Here is a 20,396-nt window from a genome sequence, read left to right on the forward strand (position 1 = left end):
ACCGGGCAGTGGTGGCGCATGCCTTTAATCCCAGCACTTGGGAGGCAGAGGCAGGCAGATTTCTGAGTTCGAGGCCAGCCTGGTCTACAGAGTGAGTTCCAGGACAGCCAGGACTACACAGAGAAACCCTGTATCAAAAAAACAAAAAACAAAACAAAACAAAACAAAAAAACAACGAAGTGTCTTTACAGCAAAGGAAAGAATGACTGAGTGGACAAGGTTTCAAAGTGTCTAACAACAGTTATATCCTCAAAGGAGAAGACATGAAAATTGCCAACAGCAGAAATGCAAACATTCCATTTGGAGAGTTTCTAGGGGAGTGCAATAGTGACTTTAACATTCTCTTATACAAGAAGGCGTTTTAAAATGTCATCTAAAGCCATATAATAATTATTTGTTGGCATTAATTAAATTAGATTGAGCATAATTTACAAAATGAGTACTAAGATTTTGAAGTCTGAAAACACAGACACAACCACGTAGATCCCTAGCTCTTGTTAAGAGGTGTTGCAATTTGATATAAACATTGTACTTGGTACTGACCCCACACTACAATATCCTATGCATAATTATAAACATTGCATGCTAATTAAAATAATTATAAAAATTTTATGATTGTAGTTGTAACATAGAACTAGAGGTCCTAAGCATTTGAAATACAAAGTTCACATACATATTGAGTGAATTAAATGACCGTGTGTGTGTGTGTCTGTGTGTGTCTGTGTGTGTTTATGTGTATGTTGATTGTGAGTCACCATGTAGTTGTTGGGAATTGAACTCAGGATGTCTGGAAGAGCAGTCAGTGCTTTTAAACTGCTAAACCATCTCTCCAGCCCTAACAAAGTTCAGATTCTTTATCTATTTGTTGAAATTTGGATACAATAAAAGCAAAAAGGAAAGGGGGGGCATGGGACAGGGGTTTTCTAGGGAGGGGAAATGGGGAAAGTGGATGGCATCTTAAATGTAAATAAAATAAAATAAGAAAAAAAAACAAATTAAGAATGTAGCAAAAAAAAAAAAAAAAAAAAAAAAAAAAAAAAAAGAAAGAAAGAAATTTGGATACAAAACATCACTGGAGGTTCCACGTGTTGGAGGTTGGTTCTCAGGGGATCAGAGTTCCCAGGGCACTTAAACCTTCATCACATCCTCCAGGAATAAACTTTATCAATGAAAATCCCTTGATTATTTCAGATGATTGGACTATTAGGTAGGGAAGGTCTGCAAGAAGAAGGTCATGGGGCTCCTTCCTAAGGATACACTTTGTCTCTATTTGTTTCTTGGCCAACTTGAAGTGAGTAACTTTGTGAGTCAGATGATCTTCCTATTATGTAATGGATCCAGAAAACTATGGAGTTAATGGTCTAAAGTTATTAGACAAAATAAGTAAATATATTGTAAGCTTAGAAACAATTTGAATTATACTGTAGATTGTAATTTAAATAATTATATGACTGAGGAATAACAACAAAAATTGATTATAATATAAAATTCAATAGCTTTTAAGTCTAATATTTAGATAAAACTTGTCTGAACATTAGGTATGTAAATTTTGACAATTGAATTGGATCTATGGATCTAATAGCAATTCTATTTAGAAAAAAACTTGTAAAACAGGTTTGTTGAGAGGAGAGATGAAAGGGAAAAAATAATTAAAACAAAATGGTTAAGAACAAAAGGTCCAGATACAAGAAAATAATCAATTAAAGAAAGAATTGGAAAAGAAAAAGAAAAAGAATTGGAAAAGGAGGGGAGAACATTCAGAAAATGAAAATTAATGCTTTTCACTACTTACGATGAATGGAAACAGGATAGTCTTCAAAGAACTTAGAGGGAAGGTTCAGGACCACACAGGCCAGAGGAACAGAAACATCTCAAAGACCCACAATAGCCACACCTGTGCTTTCCTGATGGTCTTGGTGGTGATGAGCTACAGGTTAACCTGCTCCCTATGATGTGACCTGCCTCAGAATCATAACCTCAGGAACAAGAGAGCCTTGACATTCCTGGCACAAATGAGGAGACTCTCTCCTCTCTCCTGCCTGAAGGACAGAAAGGACTTTGGATTCTCCCTGGACAAGGTGGATGCCCAGCAGATGCAGAAGGCTCAAGCCATCCCTGTCCTGAGAGAGCTGACCCAGCAGATCCTGAATATCTTCACATCAAAGGACTCATCTGCTGCTTGGGAGGAAACCCTCTTAGACTCATTCTGCACTGACCTCCATCAGCAGCTCAATGACCTGCAAGCCTGTGTGATGCAGCAGGTTGGGGTGCAGGAGCCTCCCCTGACCCAGGAAGACTCCCTGCTGGCTGTGAAGAAATACTTCCACAGGATCACTGTGTCCCTGAGAGAGAAGAAACACAGCCCCTGTGCCTGGGAGGTGGTCAGAGCAGAAGTCTGGAGAGCCCTGTCTTGCTCAGCCAAGTTGCTGGCACGACTGAGTGAAGAGGACTGAGTCCTGAGACAAAGTGGAGAGGACTCTCCAGGACCAGAACACTGCATCTCACATTATAAGCTCTCCTTTAAAAACTCTCATTTATTTTGGTATGAATACAATCAACCTGCCTAGATGTTTCATAAAAAGTGAACAGATTTTGTTTATAAGTAAAAGGCACTTTTCTCTGCATGTATTTGGTCATATCTATCAATTTATCTAGCTATCCATCTACATTTATATTACTATTTATATATATTAAGTTACTTTGCAGTCTATTTTCTTTAATATATCAAAACATCATATGTAATTAAATTGTTTTGTATTCAAATACATTTGTATCTATAAACCACTTTTGATTTGTTACTTTAATATGTATTCAAAGATTTTAAGTGTTTTTATCAGTGTACTGTATATCATAAATATTATACAAATGAACAATGTTGAAATACAAGATTGAATGCACATTGCTAGTATACAGTATTTACAAAAAACTTAGAGGTTTCTTTGTACTTTGCCAGTATTTGCCTGGATTTATAGCTAGCATGCTGTGCAGTAGAAAGCCATATAATCTTGCTCCTGTCACATTCCTTAGTCCTCTTTGACCCATAATTCCCTAGAGTAATCTTCCATCTGACTTCCCTGACCTCTGTTACCTATCATCTACTCTCAACTTTGACATTAACTGTTTGGGGTTCTAATTATGAATGAGATAATGTATAGCGGTACAGATAGATGAAGAAAAATGATCAGCCTGCCTATATAGCACAGACAAACATACCAAGAAAAAAACTAGGAATCAACTCTATTCATAATAGTCTCAAGAACCAGCCCTTGAAATAAATCCCATGAGGGAAGTGGAAGGCCTATCTTTTCAAACAACACTATTCCCTGTCAATTTTATGGGTTTTTCTCCTCCACCTCCTCCTCCTCCTCTTCCTCCTCTTCTTCCTTCTCTTCTTCCTCCTCCTTTTCCTCCTCCTCTTCCTCCTCTTCCTCCTCTTCCTCCTCACTTTGTTAGTCCTTTTGCTCCTTCTTCTTGGTCCTTCTAGTTATGCATACTACAATGCCATCTTAGCATTGTAGTATTCATATACTTAGCAGGGGGCCCATCCCTGAGGATAACTGATTCTCTCCTAGCAGCTACCCGGTGCCATAGTTCCTCAGCTACAGGTGGAATTACCTTTGTTTTCTTTTTCTTTTTTCCTTTTTTTCTTATTTTATTTACATTTAAGATGCCATCCACTTTCCCCATTTCCCCTCCCTAGAAAACCCCTGTCCCATGCCCCCCTTTCCTTTTTGCTTTTATGCAATTTTTTTTAAAATGTTAATCAAAGGATTTATGTTTGGTAATGCTCAATCAGAAGCGTAACCCTATACCCAACCTGGATATAAAACTATCTTGGACTGGTGGAGATCTGTGAACATCTGCCTCCATGCCCCCTCTCTCTTTCTCTCTCTCATCACCTAGCTTCTCCTCTCCTTCATCTTCTCTCCTTACTCCATCTCTTCCTCTCAATACTCCTTCCCACTTAGCTCCTCCTACATATCACTCTTCCTGTTAAAGTAAAACTTTTCTCTCAAAATACAGTTAGAGCATACTTATTCCTAATTGTACCAGTGAGGTACAAGATAGTCCTAATACCCAGTCCATCATTTTGTTGACTAACCAGAACCTCTGTCATCTCTTCTAACTTACTTTTGATCCTGGCTTTTTTTTTTTTTTTTTTTTTTTTTTTTTTTTTTTTTTTTTTTTTTTTTTTTTTGGCTTTAGAATGAATGTCAGCTGAAAACTATCTACTCAGATCTTTTCTCTCAAAGTAAATAGCCAGGATTGGCTATGAGACTATGGGTCTTCAACCCTGTCAGAAATCTGGAATGACTGAGTTAACTGAAGTTATGGGAAGCACTAAACGTAGCTTCTAAAACTTAGCCAATTTATAGAGACCGCTGAACACCTGAGAAGCCCCTATACTACCGAACGTTCGAGCATCAAATCTTCAGCCTTCTGGCCCAGAGTCATCTGACAGACCTTAGTGATGCAGGATTATTAAGGGCTGATTACTCTGTCTAGGCAGATATAATCAGTCGACTATTCTGCATGTGTGTCCTCTTCTGGACAGTAATTTGTCTGTAGATGGAAAGAGGCAATTCTTGCCTAGTGGCTGTCACCACACAACTGGCATAACTCCAAGGATGCTCAATTTCTTCTTAGAATCCACAACAGGAAGCTGTCAGGAGCAGACAGGTCTCTAATCAAAATGGACATTAATATATAAATTTTTGTAGCGTCAAATCTACGAACTTCTGACGTTTTGAAAACCAACTATCCATGTAAGGTCACCTGGACTGTTGTCTGTACACTCCTTTCAGCTATTTCTAAATAAAATATGGGAAACCTCCTAACAATAAACTCAAAGCCATAAATTTGCTATAGTCCCTTAACTCATAGGTTAACCGTCCCAAATCAGTTAAAAAAGTAAAGGAAGGACTGGGTCTAGGCCTTGTATTCCTAAATGTGTTATACAGGCACATTGCCATGAGAGTATCAATATTCATCTCACTTTTATATTAATAAGGAGCTCGTACCAATGAAAATCTTAAATTTGAAATCAAAGTAAATTTTGTACCATTTAAGAAATTATAACTTCATCTTGATAATAATTATACAGATTTCTACCAATAGGTTATGGCTATGCAATAAGTCCTAGCTAATCCTCCCTGTTCCAATAAAACCACTACTTTTCCCTAGAAAGACAGACCATTATTAACCACATTAGTCCCCAAGCCCAGGGAATAGGGGCACTGACTCTTCTTTAACTTCTTCAAGCTGATTATGGGCGTTGAGATATTAGAAGAGGGGTGGGGGAAAGAGTAAGTTGATAAGCCTCTGATGCTGTGTCTTCACTGAATCCAGATGTAATTCCAGGACACTGGAGGTTTGGGCAGGTCTGCTCAGTATGCTTGATGAGTAGATACACCAAGGCTGTGTATTCTGCAATATACAATTCTCAGAACAAGTTTTAGTATCAAGAAAAAAAAATTTCCCCCACCCCTAGGAGGCTGACTTTTTTTTAAAAAAGATGTTGGTTCTAACAACTTTTCTTTTTTTCCCCCTTTTTAAAATTGGTTGTAATATTTACATTTCAGATTTTATCCCCTAACCCCACTTCCTCCCACCACCCAGAAACCTCCTATCCCATCCCCCTCCTCATGTTTCTATGAGGCAGTGACCACACCTACCCCCCCCCACTATCCCCTCCCCACCCTCACACCCCCCACTCTGTGTTTATTTTTTTATGGGACCAAGAAACTCCTCTTCCACCTATGCCCGACAAGGCCATCCTCCCCTACATATACTGCTGGAATCTTGGGTCCCTCCCTATGTGTACCCTGGCTGGTGGTTTAGACCCTGGGGGGCTCTGGTTTTTGGTATTGTTGCTTTCCTCCTGGGGTCACAAACCCTTTCTGCTCCTTCAGTCCTCTCTCTAAGTTCTCTATTGGGAAACCCCTGATCATATCAGTGGTTAACTGTGAGCATCGTCCTCTGAGTGTGTTAGTCTTTGGCAGACCTCTAAGGAGACAGCTATATCATGTTCCTCAGATTATGCACTTCCAGCCATCCACAACAGTGTTTAGCTTAGGTGGCTGTACATGGGATGAATACCCAGGTGGAATGGTCTCCTGATGGCCCCTCCTTCAGTTTCTGTCCCATGTTTTGTTTCCATATTTGCTCCCTTGAGCATTTTTGTTTCTAAGTAGAACTGAGGCATCCCCTCTTGGTCTTCCTTCTTCATGAGATTCATGTGGTCTGCTGGTTGAGTCTTCACTAATTCTAGCTTTTGGGCTAACATCCACTTAACAGTGAGTAAATACCCTGTGTGTTCTTTTGGGATCGGGTTAACTCACTCAAGATGATAATTTCTAGATCCATCCATTTACCTAAAAATTTCTCGAATTCATTATTTTTAATAGCTGAGTAATACTCCATTGTGTAGATGTACCACATTTTTTGTATCCATTCCTCTGTTGAGGGACATCTTGGTTCTTTCCAGCTTCTGGCTAGTATAAATAAGGCTGCTATGAACATAGTGGAGCATGTGTCTTTATTACATGTTGGAGCATCTTCTGGGTATATGCCCAGGAATGCTATAGCTGGGTCCTCAGGTAGTGCTATGTCCAGCTTTCTGAGGAACCGCCAGACTGATTTCCAGAGTGGTTGTACCAGCTTGCAATCCCACCAACAATGGAGGAGTGTTCCTCTTTCTCCACATCCTTACTACCATCTACTATCACCTGAGTTTTTTATCTTATCCATTCTGATTGGTGTGAGGTGGTATCTCAGGGTTGTTTTGATTTGCATTTCCCTGATGACTAAGGATGTGGAGCATTTCTTAAGGTGTTTCTCAGCCATTCAAGTTTCCTCTGTTGAGAATTATTTGTTTAGCTCTGTACCCCATTTTTTAATAGGGTTATTTGGTTGTCTGGAGTATACTTTCTTGAGTTCTTTGTATATCTTGGATATTGACCCTCTATCGGATGTAGGATTGGTTAGGATCTTTTCCAAATCTGTTATTTGCTGATTTGTCTTATTGACAATGTCCTTTGCCTTACAGAAGCTTTGCAATTTGATGGGGTCCCATTTGTCAATTCTTGATCTTAGAGCATAAGCCATTGGTGTTCTGTTCAGGAACTTTTCCCCTGTGCCTAGGTATTCAAGGGTCTTTCCCACCTTCTCTTCTATTAGTTTCAGTGTACTGGTTTTAAGTGAAGGTCTTTTATCCACTTGGATTTGAGCTTTGTACAAGAAGATATGAATGGATCGATTTGCATCCTTTTACATGTTGACCTCCAGATGAACCAACACCATTTGCTGAAAATGCTGTCCGTTTTCCACTGGATGGTTTTAGCTCCTTTGTCAAAGATCAACTGACCATAGGTATGTGGGCTCATTTCTGGATCCTCAGTTCTATTCCACTGATCTTCATGCCTGTCTCTGTACCAATACCATGCAGTTTTTATTACTATTGCCCTGTAGTATAGGTTGAGGTCAGGGATGGTGATTCCCCCAGAAGTTCTTTTGTTGTTGAGAATAGTTCTCGCTATCCTGGGTTTTTTGTTGTTCCAAATAAATTTGCAAATTGCTCTTTCTATCTCTATGAAGAATTGATTTGGAATTTTGATGGAAATTGCATTGAATCTATAGATTGCTTTTGGCAAGATGGCCATTTTTACTATATTAATCCTGCCAATCCAGGAGCATGGGAGATTTTTCCATCTTCTGAGATCTTCTTCGATTTCTTTCTTCAGAGACTTGAAGTTCTTGTCATACAGATCTTTCACTTGCTTGGTTAGATTTACTCCAAGATATTTTATTTTTTTTTTGTGGCTATTGTGAAGGGTGTCATTTCCATAATTTCTTTCTCAACCTGTTTATCTTTTGAGTATAGGAAGGCTACTGATTTGTTTGAGTTGATTTTATATCCAGCCATTTTACTGAAGTTGTTTATCAGGTTTAGGAGTTCTCTGGTGGAAGTTTTAGGGTCGCTTAAGTATACTATCATATCATCCGCAAATAGTGAAATTTTGACTTCTCCTTTCCTATTTGTATCCCTTGACTTCCTTTTGTTGTCTAATTGCTCTAGCTAGGACTTCCAGTACTATACTGAATAGGTAGGGTGAGAGTGGGCAGCCTTGTCTGGTCCCTGATCTTAGTGGGATTGCTTCAAGTTTCTCTCCATTTAGTTTGATGTTGGCTACTGGCTTGCTGTATATTGCTTTTACTATGTTTAGGTATGGACCTTGAATTCCTAATCTTTCCAAGACTTTTAACATGAAGGGATGTTGTATTTTGTCAAATGCTTTCTCAGCATCTAGTGAGATGATCATGTGGTTTTTTTCTTTGAGTTTGTTTATGTAGTGGATTACATTGATGGATTTCTGAATATTGAACCATCCCTGCCTTCCTGGGATAAAGCCTACTTGATCATGATGGATGATTGCTTTGATGCATTGTTGGATTCGGTTTTCGAGAATTTTATTGAGTATTTTTGCATCAGTATTCATAAGAGAGATTGGTCTGTAGTTCTCCTTCTTTGTTGGGTCTTTGTGAGCCTTAAGTATGAGAGTAATTGTAGCTTCATAGAACGAATTGGGTATTTTTCCTTCTGTTTCTATTCTGTGGAATAGTTTGAAGAGAATTGGTATTAGCTCTTCCTGGAAGGTCTGATAGAATTCTGCACTAAAACCATATGGTCCTGGACTTTTTTTGGTGGGGAGGTTTTTAATGACTGCTTCTATTTCTTTAGGGGTTATGCAACTGTTTAGATGATTTATCTGCTCCTCGTTTAACTTTGGTACCTGGTATCTATCTAGGAAAATGTCCATTTCATCCAGATTTTCCAATTTTGTTGAGTATAGGCCTTTGTAGTAGGATCTCATGATATTTTTAATTTCTTCTGTTTCTGTTGTTATGTCTCCCTTTTCAGTCCTGATTTTATTAATTTGAATACTGTCTCTGCGCCCTTTGGTTAGTCTGGCTAAGAGTTTGTCTATCTTGTTGATTTTCTCAAAGAACTAGCTCCTGGTTTTGTTGATATTTTGTACAGTTCTTTTTGTTTCAGCTTGGTTGATTTCAGCCCTGAGTTTGATTATTTCCTGCCATCTACTCCTCTTGGGTATATTAGCTTCTTTTTGTTCTAATGCTTTCAGGTTTGCTGTCAAGTTGTTAATGTATGCTCTTTCCAATTTCTTTTTGTGAGCACTTAGAGCTATGATTTTTCCTCTTAGTACTGCTTTCAGTGAGTCCCACAAGTTTTGATATGATGTGTCCTCATTTTTATTTAAATCTAAGAAATCTTTTATTTCTTTCTTTATTTCTTCCTTGACCAAGTTATCATTGAGTAGAGCATTGTTCAGTTTCCAAGTGTACGTGGGCTTTCTGTTGTTTTTGTCCATGTCAAAGACGAGTCTTAGTCCATGGTGGTCTGATAAGGTACTAGGGATTATTTCAATCTTTTTGTATCTGTTGAGGCCTGTTTTGTGACCAATTATATGGTCTATTTTCGAGAAGGTACCATGAGGTGCTGAGAAGAAGGTATATTCTTTTGTTTTAGGATGAAATGTTCTATAGATGTCAGTTAAGTCCAATTGGTTCATAACTTCTGTTAGTTTCATTGTGTCTCGGTTTAGTTTCTGTTTCCATGATCTGTCCATAGCTGAGAGTGGGGTGTTGAAATCTCCCACTATTATTGTGCAGGGTGCAATGTATGCTTTAAGCTTTAGTAAAGTTTCTTTTATGTATGTGGGTGCCCTTGCATTTGGGGCAGAGATGTTCAGAATTACGAGTTCCTCTTGGTACATTTTTCCTTTGATGAATATGAAGTGTCCTTCTTTATCTTTTTTGATTACTTCTGGTTGAAAACTGATTTTATTTGATATTAGAATTGCTACTCCAGCTTGTTTCTTGGGACCATTTGCTTGGAAGATTGTTTTCCAACCTTTTACTCTGAGGTAGTGCCTGTCTTTTTCAAAAAGGTGTGTTTCCTGAGTGCAGCAAAATGTTGGGACCTGTTTATGTATCCAGTCTGATAGTCTATGTCTTTTTATTGGAGAATTGAGTCCATTGATATTAAGAGATATTAAGGAGAAATGAATGTTGTTTCCTGTTATTTTTGTTATTGGCAGTGGAGATATGTTTGTGTAGCTACCTTCTTTTAAGGCTTTTGGAAGATTACTTTCATGTTTTTTTCTAGGTTGTAGTTTCCCTCCTTGTGTTGGATTTTTCCACCAATTATCCTTTGAAGTGCTGGATTTGTGTTGAGATACTGTGTAAATTTGGATTTGTCATGGAATATTTTGGTTTCTCCATCAATAATGATTGAGAGTTTTGCTGGGTATAGTAGTCTGGGCTGGCATTTGTGTTCTCTTAGGGTCTGTATGATATTGGTCCAGGATCTTCTGGCTTTTATGGTCTCTGGTGAGAAGTCTGGTGTAATTCTTATAGGTCTGCCTTTATATGTTACTTTACCTTTTTCCCTTACTGCTTTTAGTATTTTTTTCTTTGTTTTGTACATTTGATGTTTTGACTATTATATGGCAGGAAGTATTTCTTTTCTGGTCTAAACTATTTGGAGTTCTGTAGGCTTCTTGTATATTTATGGACATCTCTTTCTTTAGGTTAGGGAGGTTTTCCTCTATAATTTTGTTGAGGATATTTACTGGTCCTTTAAGTTGGGAGTCTTCCCCCTCATCTATACCTATTATCCTTAGGTTTGGCCTTCTCATTGTGTCTTGGATTTCTTGTATACTTTGGGTTAGTAGCTTTTTGTATTTTGCATTTTCTTTGACAGTTGTGTCAATGTTTTCCATGGTATCTTCTGCACATGAGATTCTCTCTTCCATCTCTTGTATTCTGTTGGTGACACTTGTGTCTATGACTCCTGATCTTTTTTTTAGGTTTTCTATCTCCAGGGTATTGTCGCTTTGTGATTTCTTTATTGTTTCTACTTCCATTTTTAGATCCTGCATGGTTTTGTTTAATTCCTTCTCCCATTTGGTTGCATTTTCTTGCAATTCCTTAAGGGATTTTTGTGTTTCCTCTTTAAGGGTTTCTATCTGTCTACCAGTGCTCTCCTTAATTTCTTTGACAGTGTTATTTATGTCTTTCTTAAAGCCCTCTATCATCATCATGAGAAGTGATTTTAATTCTGAATCCTGCTTTTCTGGTGTGATCGGGGTGTTCAGGGCTTGCTCTGATGGGGGAGCTGGGTTCTGATGATGCCATGTAACTTTGGTTTCTGTTGCTTACGTTCTTGTGCTTGCCTTTTGCCATCTGTTTAACTCTAGTGCTGCCTGTACTTGCTGTCTCTGACTGAAGCCTGCCTTTCCAGTTATCTAGCTTGTGTCTGATCTCCTAGGGGTCCAGATGTCTCTGTGATCTTTTCCAGCTGCACTGATTACAGTGGTACCTCTAGGATGCTTCAGGATATGGTGCCTCCAAGGTAGCAGTCCAGCTAGGTGTCTGCTGTTCTAGGTGCAGTGTCTCCTCTAGAATATCTCAGGATATGTTGTCTGACGCTCTGAGTTCAGTTGTTCCTCTGTGGCTCTGGGTTGAGTGGACCTTCCAGTATGTCTCAGGTGGAATCCGGGGTCCACATAACAGCAGACCTGGCAGAGGTCTGATCCAGGCCTCAGATCTGAGAACTAGTTTCTAGACACTGTCCAAGTTAGAGTGCCTGGGATCCCCACTTCCTCTTGGTTCTTGGAGGTTGGGGACAGAGCTGCCACCCAAGATCTGCTCAGTGCTCTGGCCCAGACCGGAAGGAACCAGTGTTCCGGGCCAGGAGTGACTTCCTGGGTCCTTGGTGGGTCCCGGTTACTCCCTGTTTAGGGTGGGCCCTGCTGTCTGCTTACCTAAGATATTGCCTGAGTTAGAGTGCCTGGGATCCCCACTTCCTCTGGGTTCTTGGAGGTTGGGGGCAGAACTGCCACCCAAGATCTGCTCAGTGCTCTGGCCCAGACCAGAAGGCTTACCTTTGTTTTCGAAGCTGGGATTTTTGCCTAGGTTGATGTTGTTTATTCAGTCATAGTGACTCTGTACATTTATGCAACAACAATATTGTGTTCAAGAACATGGCTTTGTTGTGGTCATCCACTCTTTTTGGCTATTACAATCACTCTGCCTCCTCTTCTGCAATGATTCTTGATGCCATGAAATCAACCTTTTATTTTCTGCTCAGTAATCAGTTGTGGTCTCTGTGCTTATTGGGATGGACTGAAAGAGCTTTCTGTGGTAAAAGTTGGCCAATGCAGAAACCTTCTCTTAGATATAAGCTGTAATTTCAAATCAGGTATTATGACAATACTAGTACAACACTAAAATGCTTTCATTCTTTGGTATCTTCATGATTCCATGCGTATTTTTAAAATGACACATCTGGGAGAAACATTATTAAAGGTTTTATTTGGATTGAGTTGAGCCTGAACATCACTTGAAAACATAATCATTTTTTCATAACATCATTATATTTAATTGCCATAAATCTTGTTATCTTTTTATCTTAATACCCAAAATTGTTGCTAGTACTTTGTCATTTGGATGATGCATCAGTTCCTTTTTTGGCTTTCATTTCCAATGACATCATATTTTCGGTTCAGTGCCACAAACCGGCATCAGGGTTTCCTTTCTAGGAAAGTAGAGAAGAAAAATAGAACAGAAGTGGAGACTTCTATCATCAAGCCAACACTTTTTGCTTTATCACCAACACTTTTATCAGGAAAGTTAAAGGAGTAAAATAAAAATATAAATTTTATAGACAGTAGAGGCTTTGAAAGCCCTCACTGTGTGTCAGAATTGCCTAAACATTCGTCCATTAGAAACATTGCACACCAAAATTAATCACTGAATTCAATATTAAAGAAAGAAGAGATGGCTGACAAATTATATAGGCATCTGAGTCCTAGACAGAAACTGAAAGTAAAATTACACATAAATGTATATATTATACATGATGTACTGTATTTATGATGTATAAAAGCAGTACACACTATATATAATTATGTACATATGTGTGCACACACAGTCTCTCAGAAAGACTCCAAGTACCTCCCTGATGTCCCAGACCCCACCTTTCAGTCTCACTGTCCTTGTGTCATCCTTGCAGATGCAGTTAACGTGAATGCAATGTGTGCTTCTCATTCTCTCCTTATTAAACAGCTCTGCTCACTATGCTACTCTTTTTTATTATGTCTTAGATTTTTTTCTAAAAACACATAACCACCAGTTGAAACCATAAATTAAGAAGTTTTAATGTAACTTACCCGTGTAAGAATTTCCTCTGATATCTAGAGCTTAGAGAATGTTCTAATGACCTAATGCTGTTTCAAAAAAAGAAAGAACAAAAGGAAGAAAGGAAGGAAGGCAGGAAGGAAAGAGAGGAAGAGAGAAAGAAAGAATGAAAAAGCAAGAAACAGAGAAAAGAAAAAGCAAAAGGAAACCAAATCTTCAATTTATGATAAAAATTTAGAGAAGACGAGAGCCACCTACTGGCCATGCTGTGCAAAGAAAAGAGTCCAACCCAGGTAAGTTCTCTACAGAATTCTGATTCCTGGCAGAGATTCTTCCACACTAAAACAGAATTTTTCCCAGAAGAACTTTAGATTGCAAAATTCCATTTCTTTCAGTTCTCCAAGGGAGGAAAAAACCATCTCGGGTCCTCACATGTCAATTCTTCTGAACAATGGACATCTAAATGTGTACAAAAAGATCCTTTGTTCCTTTCCCTCTAGTCTTCAGTAATGGAAGTTCTCTGGAGAAGGTAGAGTCTGTGTGCAGTCCCCATGTAGTGATTCACAACCAGTCTCACATCATTTTGAGCATTTGATAAACCATGGGGAATGCACTGTAAAACTGAGAAAACCATCCCTGAGCTAGGAATGCTATAAAATAACATCTGAACCCACTGAAGAGATTCTCCACCTGCTGGTGGGTCTGCTGATGACGGCAATGGTGTATTTGATAAATGCACTGACTTATGACTGGTTTTTGATCTGTGACTTCCAAGAGTACAAGTAACTTATTCTACAAAGGCACATACCACATGATGTGTTCCATTACAAATCTGTGATCCAGTCCATAGTCACTCTTAATTGATGTGCAGTAACTTAGTTCTTATTCCTTTTGAAGAAAGATGTGATATATATTATCTATATCTATATCTATATCTATAGACATAGATATATATCAATCAGGAGAGCTCTTGACTCATCAGCCAATTTGTTTTTTTTTTTTTTTTTTTTTTTGCAGAACAATTAAAGGAAGGAAGACAATGCTCATCTATCCTAGAGATTCATCAGATCTTTCTTAAGAGTCAGCTGTCAATTACAAATTCAATTACAAATTTCTTTATCTTGGCCGGTCCTGCCTCTTAACTTTATGGTCAGGAGAAAGATATTTCTGTCTTCTTGGATAAAAAACGACTTCACATCAGTGATGCCATGTCTGATTCCTCACAGGGAGCAGAGGAATAGGTAAAGAATTTGAGATATGACAGGGGCAGATATTGGTGGTCTGTGTATTTACAGAAAATCGAGTGATGTTGAGGTAAACTACCTTTGTTATGACAATTACTATATTGTTGGACCTTCCACACATAGGCACCCATTTCTGGATTTGTTGGACTGTGCTTTGTAAGTCATTCTAATACTATACACATACACATTACATACATACATAATACACACACACACACGCACACACACACATACACACACACAAAGAGAGAGAGAAAGAGAGAGAGAGAGAGAGAGAGAGAGAGAGAGAGAGAGAGCGAGAGAGATTTTCTTTCAATAAATTCTGTTCCTTTAGAAAACACTGTCTAATACAGTGGTCAAGGCACATGTCTATGTCTTGTGGGACCCCAAGAGTCCAAGAGTATCCTGATTCCTCGTGGAGGCTTATGGAGGGCATCCCAAGAAAAACCAGGTTGGAACCCTGCCTCATCAATCCCTCCCTAGTCTGTTTCTACATGAGGCACAGCCAAAAGAAGCGACTTGCTTTTGTGGTTCCCTGACCTCCATTGTCTGGTTCTGAGCTCATCATGCTTTCCCGAGGAGCTTTTTGATACCCAAAGAGTATCCTGTTCATCTGTGAAGGCCTGCATTGTGTGGGGGGGTGGGGGTGGGGGGAGTATACCGGGACAACTATCTTGGAAGTCTCTCCCATCAATGTGTTGCCAGTAGGATTTGCCTGGGCACAGCCAGCATAGGTAAGCTGTGTGCTGCCCCCTTACAACCACTGTCTGGCCCACAGCTCTCTCTGCCTTCCTGAGGAGTCCTACTGACCTCAGGATCATCCAGCCAAACACCAGGAAAAACCAGATGAGTAAAGAACAGCATAAGAACACAATCAACTAGTGCCAGGGCAATATGACCACACCAGAGCCCAGCTATCCTGCTACAGCAAACCCTGAATACCATAACACAGCTGAAGCACATGAAGATGATGTTAAATCAAATATTATGAAGATGATAGAGGCTTTAAAAAGGAAATGAATAAATATTTTAAAGAAATACAGGGACATAGACACAAACAGGTAAAGGTATTGAATAAAACTGTCCAAGGACTAAATATGCAAATAGAGACAATTAAAAAACCACAAGCAGAGGCGATCCTGGAGATGGAAAACCTAGGGAAAAAAACAGAAACCACAGACACAAGCATCATCATTAGAATACAGGAAATGGAAAAAAGAATCTCTGGTATAGAGAATACAATAGAAGAAATTGATACATCTGTCAAAGTAAATGCCAAATCTAAAAACTTCATGGCACAAAACACCCAGGAAATTTGGGAAACTATAAAAAGAACAAACCTAAGAATAATAGGAACAGAAGACTCCCATCTCAAACACCAAGAAAACATCTTCAAAAAAGTACAGGAGTCTCAAACTTAAAGAAAGAGATGATTATAAGTGTACAAGAAGCTTATAGAGCCGGGCAGTGGTGGCTCACACCTTTAATCCCAGCACTTGGGAGGCAAAGGCAGGCAGATTTCTGAGTTCAAGGCTAGCCTGGTCTACAGAGTGAGTTCCAGGACAGCCAGGACTACACAGAGAAACCCTGTCTCGAAAAACCAAAAATAAAATAAAATAAAATAAAATAAAATAAGCTTATAGAATACCAAACAGATTGAGCCCAAAAAGAAAATCTTCCCACCGCATATTCAGAACACTAAATGTACAGAACACAGAAACAATATTAAAAGCCGTAAGGGGAAGAGGCCAAGTAACATATAAAGGCAGACATGTCAGAATTAGACCTGACTTCTCAACAGAGACTCTAAAAGCCAGAAGGGCCTGGGAAGATGTCTTGTAGACCCTTAGAGGCCAGAGATGTCAGCCCAGACTACTATACCCAGCAAAATTTTCAATAAGCATAGATGGAGAAAACAAGATATTCTATGACAAAAGCAAATTTAAGCAACATATTTCCACTAATCCAACTCTGTAGATAATAATGGAAGAAAAACTGCACCTAGTGAGGCTAACTATACTCAAGAAAACACTATAAATAAATAAGTTCACACCAGTAAAACCAAAGAAAACACACACACACACACACACACACACACACACACACACTACCACCACCACCACCATCACCACCACCACTAATATCAGAGTGACAGGAATTAACAATCAATGGTCACTAATATCTTGCAACATGAATGGACTCCGTAAAAAGACATAGGCTAAAAGAGTGGATGTATAAACAGGACTCATCATTCTTTTATATACAAGAAACATACCTCAGCAACAAAGATAGGCATTACCTCAAATGTAAAAAGGTTTTCCAAGCAAATGGTCCACAAAAACAAGCTTAGTATCTAATATCTCAGAAAATAGACTTCCATTCAAAAGGAATCAAAAACGAAGGGGAAGGACATTTCATACTGATCAATGGAAAAATCTGACAATAGGACATTTCAATTCTGAACTTCTATTTGACAAAGGCAACAGCACCCACATTCCTAAAAGAAACATCACTAAAGCTTAAATTACACATAGAACATCATGCATTAATAGTGGGAGACTTCAACACTCGACTCTGACCAATGGACAGGTCACTGAGACAGGAACTACACAGAGAAATCATGAAAGTAATAGAAGTTATGAATCAAATGGACCTTACAGATATCAACCACCTTTATAGGAAATGTTCGAAGCAATTGTTTTGCTATAAGAGGTGTGTAAATTTAAAACAGAAGGTGTTTCTCTATAGTGTAATAATTAATGACAATTCTAGTTAGAAAAACCTGTAAAAACAGCTTTCACATGGAAGCAGTGGAAGAGAAAGCAATAGTGAAAACCATAATGGTTTAGAATAAATGCCCAGACCCAAACAGAGAATGAGTTACAGAAAGTGAAAAGACAACTGTGAAGTAATGGGAGGGCATTCAAAAAGTAAAACCTACTGTTTGCCCTATTTAAGACATATCCACAGAAGATGATCTTCAGAGAACCTAGAGGGGAAAGATCAAGACCAAATAGGACCAACAGCATCTGCAAGATCCACAATGTCTAGGCCTTGTGCTTTCCTGATGGTCCTGGCAGTGATGAGCTACTGGTCAACCTGCTGTCTAGGATGTGACCTGTCTCAGAATCATAACCTCAGGAACAAGAGAGCCTTGACACTCCTGGCACAAATGAGGAGACTCTCCCCTGTCTCCTGCCTGAAGGACAGAAGGACTTTGGATTCCCCCTGGACAAGGTGGATGCCCAGCAGATGCAGAAGGCTCAAGCCATCCCTGTCCTGAGAGAGCTGACCCAGCAGATCCTGAACATCTTCACATCAAAGGACTCATCTGCTGCTTGGGAGGAAACCCTCCTAGACTCATTCTGCACTGACCTCCATCAGCAGCTCAATGACCTGCAAGCCTGTGTGATGCAGCAGGTGGGGGTGCAGGAACCTCCCCTGTCCCAGGAAGACTCCCTGCTGGCTGTGAAGAAATACTTCCACAGAATCACTGTGTACCTGAGAGAGAAGAAACACAGCTCCTGTGCCTGGGAGGTGGTCAGAGCAGAAGTCTGGAGAACCCTGTCTTTCTCAGCCAACTTGCTGGCAAGACTGAATGAGATGAAGGAGTTCTGAGCCCGAGTGGAGAGGAATAAAATCCTAGACTAGGACACTGTAGTTCACTTTACAAGCTCTCATTATAAGTTTCATTTATTTTTGTATGAATACAATCAACCTGCTGAGATGTTTCAGCAAAACTGTCCAAATTTTGTTTCTATGTAATACCATTTGTTCCTGCATGCATTCGGTCTTATTTATTTATTTATTTATTTATTTATTTACTATTTATTTATCACATTAATTTGATTTGATGTATTTATGTCCAATCTTATAGTCTTATTTTCTTTAATGTAGAACACCATTATAAGTAATTAAAATTATTGTTTATTCAAATAAATTTGCTTTCTAAAACACGCTGACTAGTTAATTCAGTATGTCTTCAAAAGTTTTCAGTATTTGCAACAGTTTTCTCCACAGCATTAAACCTGTACAAATGAACTCTGTCCAAAACTCAGACTGGATAATGTTTATTCATACCCTAAATGTTTCCCTCTACTTCTCTACAGTATAAGGTATTCCTACAGATGTATAGCCAGTGTACTGTGCAGTAGGAAGCCAGAGAATCTTGCTATTGCCACACTGCATCTTAGTCCTCTTTGCCCTAATATTTTCCAGAGTAATCTTCCATCTGCGTTTCCTGCCCTCTGGGACCCATCACCTACTGACACCTTTGATGAGTTTAACTGTTTTGGGTTCTAAGTATGAGTGAGATCATGTAGAGCATTACAAAATAGATCATGAAAAATGACTGACTTGCCTATATAGCACAGAAAAGCATGCCAAGAAACTAGGAATCAGTGAAATTCATAATAGCCTCGGGAACCAGCCCTTGGAATAAATCCCACCAGGGAAGTAAAATGACTCGAAAATTAACCCCTTGAAACACCACCACTCCCTCTCAATTTTATGGGCATTTCTCATTCTTTGTTTACTGTTTATTCTCCTCCTCCTCCTGCTCCACTTTCTTCTCCTCTTCCTAGTCCTCCTCCTCTTTCTTCCTTAGAGTTGTGCATGGAACAGCATCATCTCCTAGAACATGCGTAGCCTCTCTCAGGGACCCTTGAGTTATTCCTGAGGATAACTGAATCTCTCTCTCTCACAGGAGCCATCAGTTACTATAGCTCCTCAGTTATAGGTGGAGTTGCCTCTATTTTCCAAGTTATTATTTTGTCTGGCTTAACTTGTTCATTCATTCATAGCTACTTTTAGGTCATGTGTGCCACAGCCCTGTTGTGTCAAAGAACACTGCATTCATCCACTGTTTCTGTCTCTTATAATATTTCTACTCCCTCTTCTCAATGATCCTTGAGGTCAGGAAATCAGCCTTTTATTTTCTGCTCAGTGAGCAGTTGTGGGTCTCTGTGTTCATTGCCATGGACTACAAGAGCTTACTGTGGCAAGGGTTGGCTAGCACAGGAACCTTCTCTTAGACATGCCCCTGTGATTTGAAATCAGGCATTGTGACACTATGAACAAAATACTGTTTTATTCATTGGTATCTTCATGGTTCCTCATGTATTTAAAAGTGATACTTCTGGGAAGAAATATGATTGAAATTTTGATTTAGATAGCATTGAACCTGAGGATCACTTAAAAATATAGTCATTTTCATAACATTCTTTAATTTAATGAATGCAGATCTTGTCTATTTCATTTTAATAGCTAGCATTGTTTCTACTACTTTGTTGTTTCTATTCCTTTCTTTAGATTTCATTTCCAATGACATCATATTTTTGGTTCAGGGCCACAAACAAATATCAGGGTTTTCTTTCTAGGAAAGTAGAAAAGAGAAACAAAACAGAAGTGGAGACTTCGACCATCAGATCATCACCTGAGGAAAGATGAGAGAGTAAATGAAAAATAGTGACAGTTGTGGCACTGAAAGCCCTTGCTGTCTGTGACTATTACCTGAACATCTCAGCCATTGGACACATTAGATACTACACATTAATCACTGAATTGAATAGTCAATAAGAATTGATAGGTGATAAATACTTCATAAAGGAATCGATGTCCTAGATTGAAACTGAAAGTGAAATTACAGATAAAATTATATTCATAAAGTATATCATGTGTAATAGCAGTACATACCAAATATAGTTATGTTCTTATGTGCGCACACACAGCTTTATCTCTGATAGACTCCCAGTACCTCCCTGCTGTCCCAGACCCCATCTTTCTGTCTCTCTGCTCTTGTTTCTCCATGCCTGAAGCAGAAATCCCCAATGTGTGCTGCTCTGCATTGACAAGCTTTGATTGCTCTACAAATGCTCTCTCATACATCTTGATTTCTGCTTAAAATTTTCTGGTATATCCACTAGTAGAATC

At 39.0% G+C, this 20,396-nt stretch overlaps 2 pseudogenes; both read left to right on the forward strand.

The window, feature by feature from the left end:
- Positions 1–1,793: 1,793 nt before the first annotated feature.
- Positions 1,794–2,453, forward strand: LOC117708736 (interferon alpha-12-like; annotated as a pseudogene).
- A 15,055-nt stretch (positions 2,454–17,508) lies between these two features.
- Positions 17,509–18,083, forward strand: LOC117708737 (interferon alpha-7-like; annotated as a pseudogene).
- Positions 18,084–20,396: the final 2,313 nt, after the last annotated feature.

This window comes from Arvicanthis niloticus, chromosome 5 (assembly GCF_011762505.2).
Source record: "Arvicanthis niloticus isolate mArvNil1 chromosome 5, mArvNil1.pat.X, whole genome shotgun sequence".
Classification (NCBI taxonomy): Eukaryota; Metazoa; Chordata; class Mammalia; order Rodentia; family Muridae; genus Arvicanthis; species Arvicanthis niloticus.